Below are 13,822 nucleotides of genomic sequence, written 5' to 3'. Positions count from 1 at the left end.
CGACCACGACGGCATACCGTTGACTGTACGACAAGGAACGCATGACGACAATTGTATGGCGACAATGTAGTGATGATGACAATCCTACCTACACCATGATGTCGCACCATATCCGACCTTGATCAGAGGAGAGAAATTGAAAGCTTCCATGGCGTACAGAGATCTCGTGCTCATACAGAGATCACAAGCAGTAATTTGCTCATACCGATAGCGTAATCAGAACTTATTTATCGGAAAGCAGCCTCGGCACCACGATAACAAAAATAAAGAAGTATTTCTCAACACAGCGCAGTTAACGCATTGCCTGGGCAGGTACAGAGAAACGCTTATGTGTGCTTAAAGTACCGACACATTTGTGAGAATGAGCAGGGCGTCATGAGGGTCGTGATGATGATTGGTTCCCACACTTGATAGCCGCATTCTCAATTTTTCCTCTGCTTCAGTAATTATAACTGGGCGATGGTAATCCGGCCAACTGCTACAAATTGCAGAACTCAGAGTAATATTGTTTTAAATAATTACGTCTCAAAACTTCTATTCTTTATTAAAAGAAATAGGCCAGCAAGTAACATTCAGTCAGTTTTTCGGCTCTTGTTGCTTATACAAATGCTTGACATGTGATTGATGGTTTTAAAACATGAACAAACATATGTTGTAATAAACCTCCCGACAATGTAACTCGCGCAGCAGCATGCGTTGCTGAGCAATCCGCTGACAAATCACGTATGAACGCGTGTGAATTGTGCACATTACAACCTCCGAATCTTTTGCAGAAATCAAAGGTCGCTCAACCATGGCAAGCAAGAAAAGTACATTCTCTGCGCCGTTTACAGCTGCTGTTACCATGAACTGAGAATGCAACGGCCTTTATTAGCCACAACTACAGAATTATCCTCCAGAAAACGTGTTTGGGCCGTAGCGTGGGGGTTTTACTGTTTAGCAAGTAGTAGTAGCAACGCGGCCCATCCACTTAAGTGAAGGATTCAGGTCGCGAGGCTGTCGTGGTCATTCCGTCAAGATTCATTCCAGCTTAGTAATCTGACTCTCATCATGCCGTCGCCGTCACGGCTTCTCTCCGACACATTGGCCAAAGATGTGTAATGGCAGGGGCCCCTGCATTAAAATTCATGTCATCGGGGTGATAACAGTGTCCTTATTTAAGCTTCGCTGGACGAGTGTTATCATGTCATCGTCCCAGTTTTCTCTTTATAGTGTCGTCATTTTTTTCTCTGTAACATCTCCAGTGTGACGACACCGTGGCTGTTGAATCATCACCATCATTGCAGCTTCGAGATCTGGCTCTCTTTCCGCCGCAAACTTCACGTCTTCTACTCCGATTAGAGAGGAAGAAGAAAGGGTAAATCTAGAGAGGTTAGCCAGAGGAAGATCCGGTTTGATATTCTACTTTTGAAGAGAAGGGAGAGGAGGACACATACATAATCACAGTCGGTTAGCGTCACTGCACACTGTGACGGCACAGCACAGTAATACATGTAGCACTATAAACGACAGTTCATGCCACAGACGCTTGTCCAGTCTTTTTATTGATCAAAGATGGACATAGCTTTGTCCACAGAATATATGGTTGGGATCGTGATGCGATCGCCGTCACTGTATCTTTGTTCATGCAGGCTTGCCAATCGACCCTTGCCATGCCGTCATGTTTATGCAGCAGATGTCCGGTCATTCGCAGTCACACCACAGCCGTGGTATTTTATTGGTCGTTTCGTTATTTGTCGCCGTTCCAAATTTTTATTCGATTTTCGGTACGTTTGCTGCATGCGGCATTGTTACGAAGTTAGTTTCGCGTGTACAAAACCTTACTGGGACAAGTTTCAGCGCTTTGTCTGACCCCGAGCATTATTAACAATAATTTCGTTACTTTTAGGGATAGTGTTGACGCACACTCACCGCGCCTGGCATTCTGACGCACTTAGCGAAAAGCAGCTAGGTCGTGGTTAGAAAGTAAGTTTCGCATGTACTGAATTTTGCTGGGATAAGCTCGTTACACATTCTCTCACAACGAACATCACTGTAATATCGTTACTTGCTTTTTTGGACACTTTTGAGGCACGCTCACCGCGACTGGCTTTGTGACGCGGTTAGCCAAATTCAGCTTGGTCGCGGTGAGAAAGAAGGCTTGCCGAGTACTGAAGTTCAGAGGTATTACTTTTTGACGCCTTTCGTAGCCCCGCAACAGCATATACCTTCTTTCGCTACTGACGCTTGGGAAAACGTGACGAGCGATTGCCAGGAGTGATAACGCTGGAGTGTAACAAAAGAGACTTGTTGGCTGAAGGGTATTGCGTCTTAATAGTTTTTAGCCCAAAGAAACACACGACAAGAAAGAATACACACAGGACACAGCATGGTTTGTGTTGCTCGCTTCGGCAGAAAGCACAAAAGAGAGCAGCTCAAAAACCAAGAAATTAAAACTCGGTTTTTTGAATGACTCAAAAGAGGCTTTGTGCCCATGCATTTGTCTAGAGTGCGAGTAGACGGAATTCTGCTTGCGTCTAGCTTGGTCTGGTTGAGAGCCTGTACTGGGGCCCCTTCTCTGTATGGAGCTTACCATCGTGTCGGCTGAGGGCAAGTTGTTTTGGAAACTGCAGCAAATAATTACCGGGAATGGGGAATGCTTACAAATCAGTTGTTTTCATATTTGTCACAATTCACAAGCAGTGACAAATAATAAAACGGGGCAGGACACTTTTTTGCAGGAAAGCTGAAAAACGATCGCGCAGGGACCTCTTCTTCTCTTCTGGAATGTGCGAGATCTTCGTCTTTCTCTACGTGCCGCATATTTGATGTGGAAAATGCTACATCCAATATGCGGGAATATCCAGAAGAAGTATGCAAACTTTTTCTGGGGGCGAAAGTGCGAAACTATAACGCAAGTCTCTGCTCATCATTGACGTCGTGACTATACCACCGTTATCTTGCCGTCTTCTTTCCGTCACGTGCGAGACAGAGTACGATGAGGAAGGTATTGCGGAGCATATAATTACGCCTTATAATTATATAAATATAATTATGCCTTAGGTAATTAGCCTTGGTAGCTCACTGGAGATTGAGGAGTCAAAAGAGCCATCTGTGCAGGGCCTGGGTCTGCCATGTTGTGGGTCCTCGAGATAACAGGCAGACTTCCTGCAGGGGACCAAATTCTGCGCTTAGGCCTACTAGGCGATGGCTGGCGCAGTGAATGGCTGTTTCGAAACGCGGGAAATGTTCTGGGCTTGATATAGAGCTGTTGAGAGACGTCCCAAACATTTACCCCACACCTCCACCAGTGTCATAATTCACAAGCAGCAGGAACTGATAAAACCGGGCCGGACACTTTAATACCAGGCAAACTGAAGAACGATCGCGCAGGGACCCCGTGTTCTCTTCTGCAATGCGCGAGATCTTCCTCTTTCTCTACGTGCCGCATATTGGATGTGGCAATATTTTACGGTATTGTTTTGGATGAGTCGGGTATTGTCTACGACATGCATGTAAGAAAGAATTGCATTTGTTTCTGCTACTGATCATTCAACACTTTTGCAGGTTTCGCCACTACGCGCATTATTCCTTTAAGGCGTTAATACCAAAGTCACGCATGCTTATGCTTTACTATTCTTCAGCTGACTCCATCGCGTAGAACTTCGTACGAGAACTGGTGCTGCTTACCTGGTATCACAGCATTGGATCAACGCACAAAATCCTGGAACGAGAATTTAGATAGAGCAAAATAAGCATTGGCTCATTTTCAACGTGTCTTGAGTCTGCTTTATGAAATTGCACGTGCCGCAGATTCTGTGGAGGCTTGTAAAGGTCATTGGCGACATGATCCTCACAAAATTTCGGAGTGCTTTGCTTTTCTCGACCAGCAAAGTCCAAAGAACTACGCAGTTTCTTTTGCATGACCCGCTATTTTCGACGATTTATATGCGTCTTCAACTCTATAGCTGCTTTTACACAAACTGCTTCGTTCTGGTGCTCCCTTCGTGCGGCCACCAGTATGTGAATCTGCATTTGATCAGCTGAAGGGCGCCCTCACATCTGAATGTGTCCTTTGTAATTTTGATGAGACTACACCCACAATCTGGCACACGGATGCTAGCGACCATGCCATTGATGCTGTTCTCCCCCAGCGAGACAACTCTTTGCGTGAGAGCGTCATTGCATATACAAGCCGCGTACTCACACCTGCCGGGAATTATACCATCACCGAGTAGGAATGCATAGCTGTCGTTTGGTCCGTCCAGAACTTTCGCCCTTATCTTCACGGCCGCCATTTTACCATAGTTACGGACCATCACGCCTTATGTTGGCTCTCCACATTCAAGAATTTTTCATGACGTCCTGGTTGCTGGATTCTTCATCTGCAGGAATATGATTTTGAGATCACCTACAAGTCTGGTAAAAAGCACCACGACGCAGACGCTCTTTCTCGCTACCCACTTCCTACAGCCGCACTCATCGATGACTCCCTAATCACCTCCAGGGACGCAATCCCTGGCGGTTCTTCTACAGCAATTTTCTCTTTCGCCTTTCTCGACCTTCGGACTCACTTCGGACGGCCATGAATCATTTTCATATCAACAACTCGCCGATTCCTAATGTCGACGTATTATAAACCGCCTTAGTGGTGCGTCGCGTCCGCCCTACGCCAGGCCCCGTCGGTAGCTGACTCAAGTCAAGCTACAAAACTCCTTGGTGCACCTCCATATATGCTGTACGGCCAACGCTGGCTGCCCGCACTGCCTCGCTGCCTTCGTGCTCGTTTGCTTCAGGCCTCTCATGACGATTTGACTGCTGGCCACCTTGGCATCCTAACACTTACAACCGCATAAGAAGTCGCTTCTACTGATTTGGCGTGTATATCAGTGTGGCATGCGTCTCTTCCTGCGCCATTTGTCAGCATCGAAAGCGGCCAAAATCAGCTCCGGCAGGTCGGCTACTACCGGTCTCGTGTCCTGCGGAACCGTTCGAGGTTGTTGGCATTGATCTCTACGGGCCACTTCCGATGACTCCAGCCTGTAGTCGATGGATAGTTACAGCCATCGACCACCTCGTGGGAGATGCCGAGACAGCTTGTATAAGTTCTGCATCTGCTTCCGAAGTTGCTACCTTCATTCTTCAAGCCATAATCTTGCGTCACCTCGCCCCTCTTGTCCATCTGAGCGACCGCGAAAAAAATTTATTCAGAACTGGTAGCCGAAGTGCTCCCAGCCTCTGGCACACCTCAAAAGACTACTTCAGGTTACCCTCCTCAGACCAACGGCCTGACTGAACGGTTTTATCGTATGCTCAATGATAAGATAGCAGCCCATATTCAGCCAGATCACAGAAATTGTGACTCAATTGCGCAATTCGTCCCATTCCGGTATGACACCGCCGTTCAACGCACAACCGGTTACTCGCCATTCTACATGTTTATGGCAGTTCACCCAGTTCCTTTCTCAGTGTTTCTTCGTTTTCAGCCCCTTTAAGACCATCTCCCTCTTCCTACGAAGAATGTTTCCCGCCTTGACCATTGTCGCCAGCGTGCACGCTTCAACACCGAAGCCAGACAAGAGGACCGCAAAGATCATTATGACGGTTCTCATCGCGTAGTTTTCTACGAGCCCAGCGGTCACAAGTGCTGCTATGGCCACCAGTTCACACTCCTGGGTTGTGTGAGAAGATTCAGTCCCACTTTACGGGCCCATACATGGTCTGGCAAATACTTCTCCCGTTAATTATCGCGAGAGCCCTGTTGTATCCTCAAATCACCGCCATTGCGGCTCCACGGAATAGGTCCACGTTTCTCGTATGAAGTTTCTTATGCGGCGTTCCCCGTACCTTTAGTATCTCGCGCGGGGGAATATAGTGTGGCCATATATCGGGGACTTTTTCATCATCTGTCTATTATCACCAACATGTGTGTGCCCTTCTTCTTCATCGTGCGGGTAGTCGCATCATCATAGTACACTGTGCCTTGTGTCCTTCGCCACGTCTCTCAGGCTCAATAAAGGTCATTCCTTACTGTGACGTCACAAAATACATATTATTTCATAGATGTATCAGATGAGCACATTACCTGGGGAAAGCGAGACGTGGAGCTGTGACAAAGATAAGGCCGTATTTAAAGGCAGTATACTGGAGACGATCATAAAGGGTTATTCAGCGCCAACTGCTCCAGCTGAGTGATCGTGCAGCTCAGAACACTGCGATAGTATTCGTTCATATTTAGAAGTGTATATCCATCTATGCATATGCTGTTTCAAATTTCAATGACGTAGTTTCTATCTGCGCGGTGGCTTGATATAATGTCTATAATCTACAGGCGCAAGAAACCTTATAAGAAAAAAGCACTGTCAGACGGGCTATTGGTTTTGAGGTCTTGCTTAAATAAGGCGCTATTCGTTGAATTTTAACTGTCCTTAGCTTTTGTTTTGTCAAAAAATTCAGTTTGATGAAGAGTACCCGCTGTGATTGCTCAGTGGCGATGACATCATGTTGTTGAGCACAGGATTACTACTTTGACATGAAGAGTTATCCCTGAAACGCGACATTGCTGAAACATAGCTAGTACATGCGTGTAATAGCAGACGTTCAGGAAAACACTGCATACTACGTTTTAACAGCCTGGTATAGTCTTGTATACATATTATTATTAGGATATCATTGAGTGATGGCTCAAGAGACGAACCACCGCGAGAATGACGATAAAGTTGGTCGGTGCCCTTGGCTTGAGCGAGTGTTGGCCCGGATACCTGGCCCCAGTGTAGATAACCTGTAAATAGCCTCTCTCGTCTGTGTTTTTTCACACGCAACATCCTGGCGGAGGAGAAGCGGCATCCTTCCACGCCACGGAACTCCGAAGTGGTCAGCACATCGAGTTTGTCACCATGCCTCCCGGTGACTACCACGCCTCTGCAACGGCTTCGGCTTGTTTGACTAATCCGATCGTAAAAGTTGCCCCACATCGCGACCCTGATGTGTTCTCTGACTTGGAGGGACAGGACGTTGACAAATTGATCAAGCTCTTCGAACACGACAGCGCTAGTAACAGGTAGGACCCAACAATTATTCTCGCCAATGTCATCTTTTATCTCGGCGTCTGTCCACGCGTGTGGTACCAAACGCATGGCGACGAGATAAACAGTTAGGACAGTGTCAAATAAAAGCTGCGGGAACTATTCGGCGACCCAATTGGGCGCAAGGTTACCGTGAGAAACGGTCCTGCGTTTCATGTTCAGTCATCTGCAGAGCCATACGATTCAGACATCCTCGACAACTTGACTCTATGCCGCTAAGTTGACGATACTATGTCCGCAGCAGATAGAGTGACACATGCGCTAAAAGACATCGCCGACGACGCTTTCAATTTGCTTCTTTTCGGCAATGTCTCGACTATCGACGCTATTATAAAAGAATTCCGTCTCCTTGAAGAAGCTAAGAGTTGCCGTCTCTCACACCACATCACGCGGCTACACAACAAAGCTGCTACGTGGACACGTGAGGGTCAACCGCATCACACCTGTGTCGACATCACCCGTATTCTTCGCCGCAAACTCGAGGCCGTCTGTTCACCACCTTTCTGCGCGACACCTCCCGATCCGTCAGCAACCACCATTGCGATGAACCAGGCCATCGTCAGACAGGAATGGCAGGACATTGGTCTGAACTCCGTATGTTCCGCGTCTCAGCCCAGCGTTTCCCAGTTCTCTGGCGGCCCTCCTCGTCCCCGGCAGTCCTTTTCTGCTACATCTCGCCGCAACCCGTCCGAATGGCGTACCCCTGATTACAGGCCGATATGTTTCCGCTGCTGACGCATCGGCCGCGTCCTCGTCACTGAAGCAAGCGATGTCCACCACCTTGTCGGAAATACGCCACTGAGTACTACCGCAACATTGACCCTTCTGTTTCCTATACTACCTGCCATGTATCCACTGTGGCTGATTCACCTGCTACGAGCGTTCGCTACAGCCGCTCGCCCTCACCTCGACCCCATCAGTCTCGTTCGCCCCAGTCCCGTCACTTCTCTTCATGGCCAATCACCTCCCGGATGCAACCGGAAAACTAGGTACTGCAGCTTCTGGAGGTGAAGCTGTTTTGTCGACCCTGCCCTCAAATTCTCTGCTCACGTTACGTACGAACCAAATCCTTCTTACGTTGACGGCTATCCTGTCACCGCACCCATCGATAGTGGAGCGCATCTTTCTATTATGAGTGCTGCCTTCCGAGGACGGCTGAACAAGCTCCTCACCACCCATTCTCACCCACTTCAACCCTGATGCCCTTACAGAATTGCGTACAGATGCCAGTGATCAAGGCGTAGTTGCCGTCTTAGCCCAGCGTCAGCATAGCAAAGATCGCGTTATTGCTAATGCGAGCCGCCTTCTAGCATCATCGGAGCACAATTATTCCAGTATGGAACGAGAGTGCCTTGCTGTGTTCTGGGCGGTTGCAAAGTTCCGTGCTTACCTTCACGGTTGCCCTTTTTCCGTAGTCATTGACCATCATGCTCTCTTCTGGCTCTCATCGCTAAATGATCCTACAGGCCGGCCGGGACGATGAGCTTTGAGGCTACGAGGATTTTCATATTCCGTGATCCACAAGTCTGGCCGCCTGCAACAATACGCTGACAGCTTGTCGCATTACCCTGTTGACGACTCTGACTCCTTCAGCCAGTGCGTATTTCGTATTCTCTGTATCACAGCTGCTTCATTTCGGCGACGAGCAATATCGTGACGCCTACATCAGAGCACACATCTACCGTTTTCAACACTCTCCGGCCGATGCTGACCTACGCCTCTTCGTCCTCCGCGACGATACTCTTTGCCGTGGTAACCTTCATCCAGACGGCTCAATATTCCTACTTGGGATAACTAAACACCTCCGCTCCAACGTTCTAGAAGAGCTTCACGACGCACCAACGCCCGGCCACCACGGCATATCTCGAACCTATGAACGTGCAGGTCGCTGTTTTTTCTGGGCGTGCCTTGGCCGTTCCGTACGACTTTACGGTGCCGCTTGTGGACTTTGCAAACGACGCAAGAAGCCTTCCCAACTCCCCGCTGGTCACCTGGAGCCACTCGAGGTTTCTGTGGCGCCCTTCCATCGTGTCGGTTTAGACCTCGGCCCATTTCGGGAATCTTCATCGGGAAACAAGTGGGTTGCAGTCACGGCGTTCTACGCGACCCGCTACGCCATAAGCAGTGCTCTTCCGACTAGTTGCGCAACTGGTGTTGCGTACTTCCTCCTTACTTGACATCATTTTGACGCATGGTGCTCCGAATCAATTGCTAACAGATTGTGGCCATAAGTTTTTGGCCAAAGTCATTGACGATATCACGTGTGCCTGCTCAATACAGCATAAATTTACCACCTCCTACTACCCCCACACGAATGGCCTCAGTGAGCGTTTGAACCACATCCTTACAGAAATGTTATCCAAATGCATTTCAGACGACCACCGTGACTGGGACCTGGCTCTACCTCACATTGCCTTTGCGTAGAACATTTCTCCGTTTTTGGCTTTTCCAAATTTTGCCTATTGCATGACCGCGAACCAACGCTACCACTGGACACTGCTTCCTTCCGCCACAGTTTTAACTAGCGATTATGCCCGTGAGGCAATTGCCCATGCTGACCATGCTCGCCAACTTGCGCGTGCTCGTCGACAAGTTTTTTCAAAACAAACAGAAGCGACGCTATGATCTCCGTTCCCTTGATGTCCATTGTGTGCCCGGCACCCTCGTATTGCTTTGGTCACCATGGCGTAAAATTGATCTTGTGAAAAACTGTTTCCCTGTTAGACAGGCCTACATCACGTGCTCCGCCAAGTTACCGTTGTCACCTATGAAATCGTTCTAGCCACTGCTACCGCGTCCTTCGCTGTGACATCCAGTGCCATTGTCCAGGTCACCCGACTCAAACCCTTCAACTCTCCACGCGCCTTCGCTATATAACATCACCTGGACGGCGCCTTTGCCACTGGGTGTAGTATTACGATATGATTAAGCGATGCTCAAAAGATGAGCCGCTGTGAGAATGACGATGAACTTGGTCGGTGCAGTGGCGAGAGCGAGTGTCGGCCTGGCTGTCTGGCGCCAGTGTAAATAGTCTGTATATAGCCTCTTTCGTCTGTGTCTTTCCACACGTAACAATATAGCATCATCATCATCATCATCATCATCATCATCATCATCATCATCATCATCATAATCAACAACAACAACATCAGCAGCAGCCTGGCTGTGCCCCCTGCAAAGCGAAGGCTTCTTCCATACTTCTCCAACTACCCGAATCACGTGGTAAATGTGGCCATGTGGTCCCTGCAAACTTCTTAATTTCATCCCCCAACAAACCTTCGGTCAGCCCCGGCCACACTTCCTTTCTCTTGCAATCCACTCCGTAACCCTTAATGACCATCGGTTATCTTCTCTCCTCATTACATGTCCTACCCAAACCCCGCCCCCCATTTCTTCTTTTTATTTCAACTAAGATGTCATTAACTCGCGTTTGTTCCTTCGCCCAATCTGCTCTTTTCTTATCCCTCAACGTTACCCCCATCATTCTTCTTTCCATAGATCGTTGGGCCCTCCTCAATTCAGGTCGAAACATTTCCGTAAGCTTCCAGGTTTCTGCCCCGCAGGTGAGTACTAGTAAGATACAGCTGTTATACATTTTCTCTTGAGGGATAATGGCAACCTGCGCCTCATGATCACAGAATGCTTGCCAAACGCACCCAAACGCTTCTGATTATTTCAGTCTCATTAACCGTATCCACGGTGACTACCTGGCCTAAGTTGATGTATTCCCTTTCCACTTCCACCGTCTCACTGGCTATAAAAAACTGCTGTTCTCTTCCGAGACTCTTAAACATTACTTTAGTTTTCTGCAGATTAATTTTAGACCCACACTTCAGCTGTGCTTCTTCAGGTCACTGAGTATGTATTGCAATCGGTCCCCTGAGTTAATAATAAATGCAATAGCTTCAGCGAATCACAGGTTACCAAGGTATTTTGCATTAACTCATCCCAATTCTTCCGAATCCAGGTCTCTGAATACCTCTTGTAAACACACTGTGTAGAGTATCCCTTGTAAACGCCTCTTCTATACCTCTTCTAAACACGCATTGAGAGATTGTATCTCCTTGCCTGACGCCTTTCGTTATTGGCATTTTGTTTCGTTCTTTATGGAGGACTACGGTGGCTGTGGAGCCGCTATAGGTATTTTGCAGTATATTTACGCACGGCTCGTCTACACCCTGATTCCGTAATGCCTCCATGAGTGCTGAGGTTTAGACTGAATCAAAAACTTTCTCGTAATCAATGTAAGGGTTGGCTATATTCGGCACTTTCCTCAATCACCTGATTTATAGTGTCCATATGGTCTATTGTTGAGTAGCCTTTACAGAATTCTGCCTGGTCCTTTGGTTGACAGAAGTCTCAAGTGTTCCGTATTTTATTTGCGCTTACCTTAGTAAATACATTTAGAAAACGGACCAAAACCTGATCGGCCTATAAGTTTTCAAGTCTTTGGAGTCCCTTTTCAGGTGGATTAAGATTATGTTCACGTTCTTCCAAGATGCCGGTATGCTCGCGGTCATGAGGCGTTCCGTATACACGTTGCCCAGTATTTTCGAACAGCATGCCCACCATCCTTCAACAAATCTGCTGTTACCTGATCCTCCTCAGCAGCCTTCTCCCTTTTCCAGAGCTCCCAATAGTTTATTTACTTCTTCCGGCGTTACTTCTGGGATGTCAAATTCTTCTAGGCTATTCCCTCTTCCATTATCATCGTGGGTCCCATTAGTACTGTTTAAATCTCTAGAGAACTCATCAGCCACTTGAACGATCTCATTCATATTAGTAATAATATTGCCAGCTTTGTCTCTGAACGAACTACATCTGATTATTACCTATTGCCAATTTCTTCTTCACTGCTTTTAGGCTTCCGTCATTCCTGGGAGCATTTAAAATTTTATCATATTATACTTCCTTATGTCAGGTGTCTTACGCGTCTTGATTACTTTGGAAAGTTCTGCCAATTCTATTCTTGCTGTACGGTTAGAGGCTTTCATACATTGCCGTTACTTGATCAAATTTTTGGACTCCTGCGATAGCTTACTGGCATCCTGTCTAACGGAGTTACCACCGACTGATATTGCATGCACCTCAATGATGCCCATAAGATTGTGGTTCACATCTTCAACACTAAGGTCCTTTTCCTGAGTTAAAGCCGAGCGCCTGTTCTGTAGCTTGATCTGGAATTTGTCTATTTTCCCTCTTACCCCTAACTCATTGATCGGCTTCTCATGTAGCAGTTCCTTCCGTTCCCTCCTCAAGTCTACGCTAATTCAAGTTCTTCCGATCATATGGTCCCTGCAGTGCTCGTTGCCGAGCACGTCCACATCTTTTATGATGCCAGGGTTAGCGCAGAGCATAAAGTCTGTTTCATTTCTAGTCTCACCATTCGGGCTCATCCACGTCCACTTTCGGCTATCCCACTAGCAGAAGAAGGTATTCATTATCCGTATATTATTCCGTTCTGCAAAGTCTACCAATAACTCTCACTTGCTATTGCTGGAACCTATGCCATATTCCTCTACTGACTTGTCTCCAGCCTGCCTCTTGCCTACCATGGCATTGAAGTCGCCCATCACTAAAGTGTATTGTTTTTTTACTTTACCCATCGCCGATTCCACGTCTTCATAGAAGATTTCGACCGGCTCATCATCATAATCATAACTGGATGTAGGGGCGTAGGCCTGTAGCACCTTCAATGTGTACCTCTTAATAAGTTTCACAACAAGACCCCCACCCTCTCGTTAATGCTTTAGAATTCCTGTGTGTTACCAGCTATATCCTTATTAATGAGGAATCTGACTCCTAGATCTCGCCTTCCCCTAAGCCCAGCTATCACACGACGTGCCCGCTTTTTTCCTAACCTCACTGAGCCCTATTATATATCCCAGGTACTGCACGCTAATTCCTCCAATAGCACTCCTAGGCTCAACTAACTATATATATATATATATATATATATATATATATATATAGAGAGAGAGAGAGAGAGAGAGAGAGAGAGAGAGAGATACATATTGAAAAGGCGCTTATTAGTCACCAGCGTTTGGTACTCACTGTCAGCGCCGGGCATGGACTCAGCAAGAGCGGAATTCACGAGCGAAAGCGCTGAATAGGACGACACTTTAGAAAAAGCAGAGGAGGACGACCCGCAATATCGTTCCAATCCTTCTGTGCAATTACCCCGGAGAATGAAAAGGCAGCCACCCGGCGGCCTAACAGCCTGTCACTATGAGTGGATCATAATAGGTTTGAGGCGACCGACGTTGCCAATGATAGGTCCACGACGACGCATGTCAGAAGATGATTCGACGGTCCGTATTACATAGTTGACCGGAGACACGCGTTTGACGACGACGTAGGGGTTCATACATGGACAGCAATTTTGACGACAGCCCAGGTGCACTGGAAGAAACCGAGAGCCATAAAAACTCTCCGGGGAAGGACGTGGTTGCAGATATGGTGACACCGGCCTCTTGGTGAGTCGAAATGAAGGCTTGCGAGAGATTGCGACGCTCTCCGAAATGTCTAGCTGCTGCAGAAGTAGCCGCACATTGAGATGCATCCGACTTGTACGGAAGGACTGTGCCGAATTCGTGAGACGGGAGCCGGCCGTACACTAAGGAAAATCAGTCAAAACCAGTGGTACTCTGAGTGGCGGCACTGTAAGCGTAGGTCGTGAAGCGCAGAATAGCATCCCAATTGGTGTGGTATTCGTGTGGTATTCGAGTGTATTGTTAAGCTGTTCTTTGAGGCCTTTG

This window comes from Dermacentor variabilis, chromosome 7 (genome assembly GCF_050947875.1).
Source record: "Dermacentor variabilis isolate Ectoservices chromosome 7, ASM5094787v1, whole genome shotgun sequence".
NCBI lineage: Eukaryota > Metazoa > Arthropoda > Arachnida > Ixodida > Ixodidae > Dermacentor > Dermacentor variabilis.
This window is presented reverse-complemented; position numbering follows the sequence as displayed.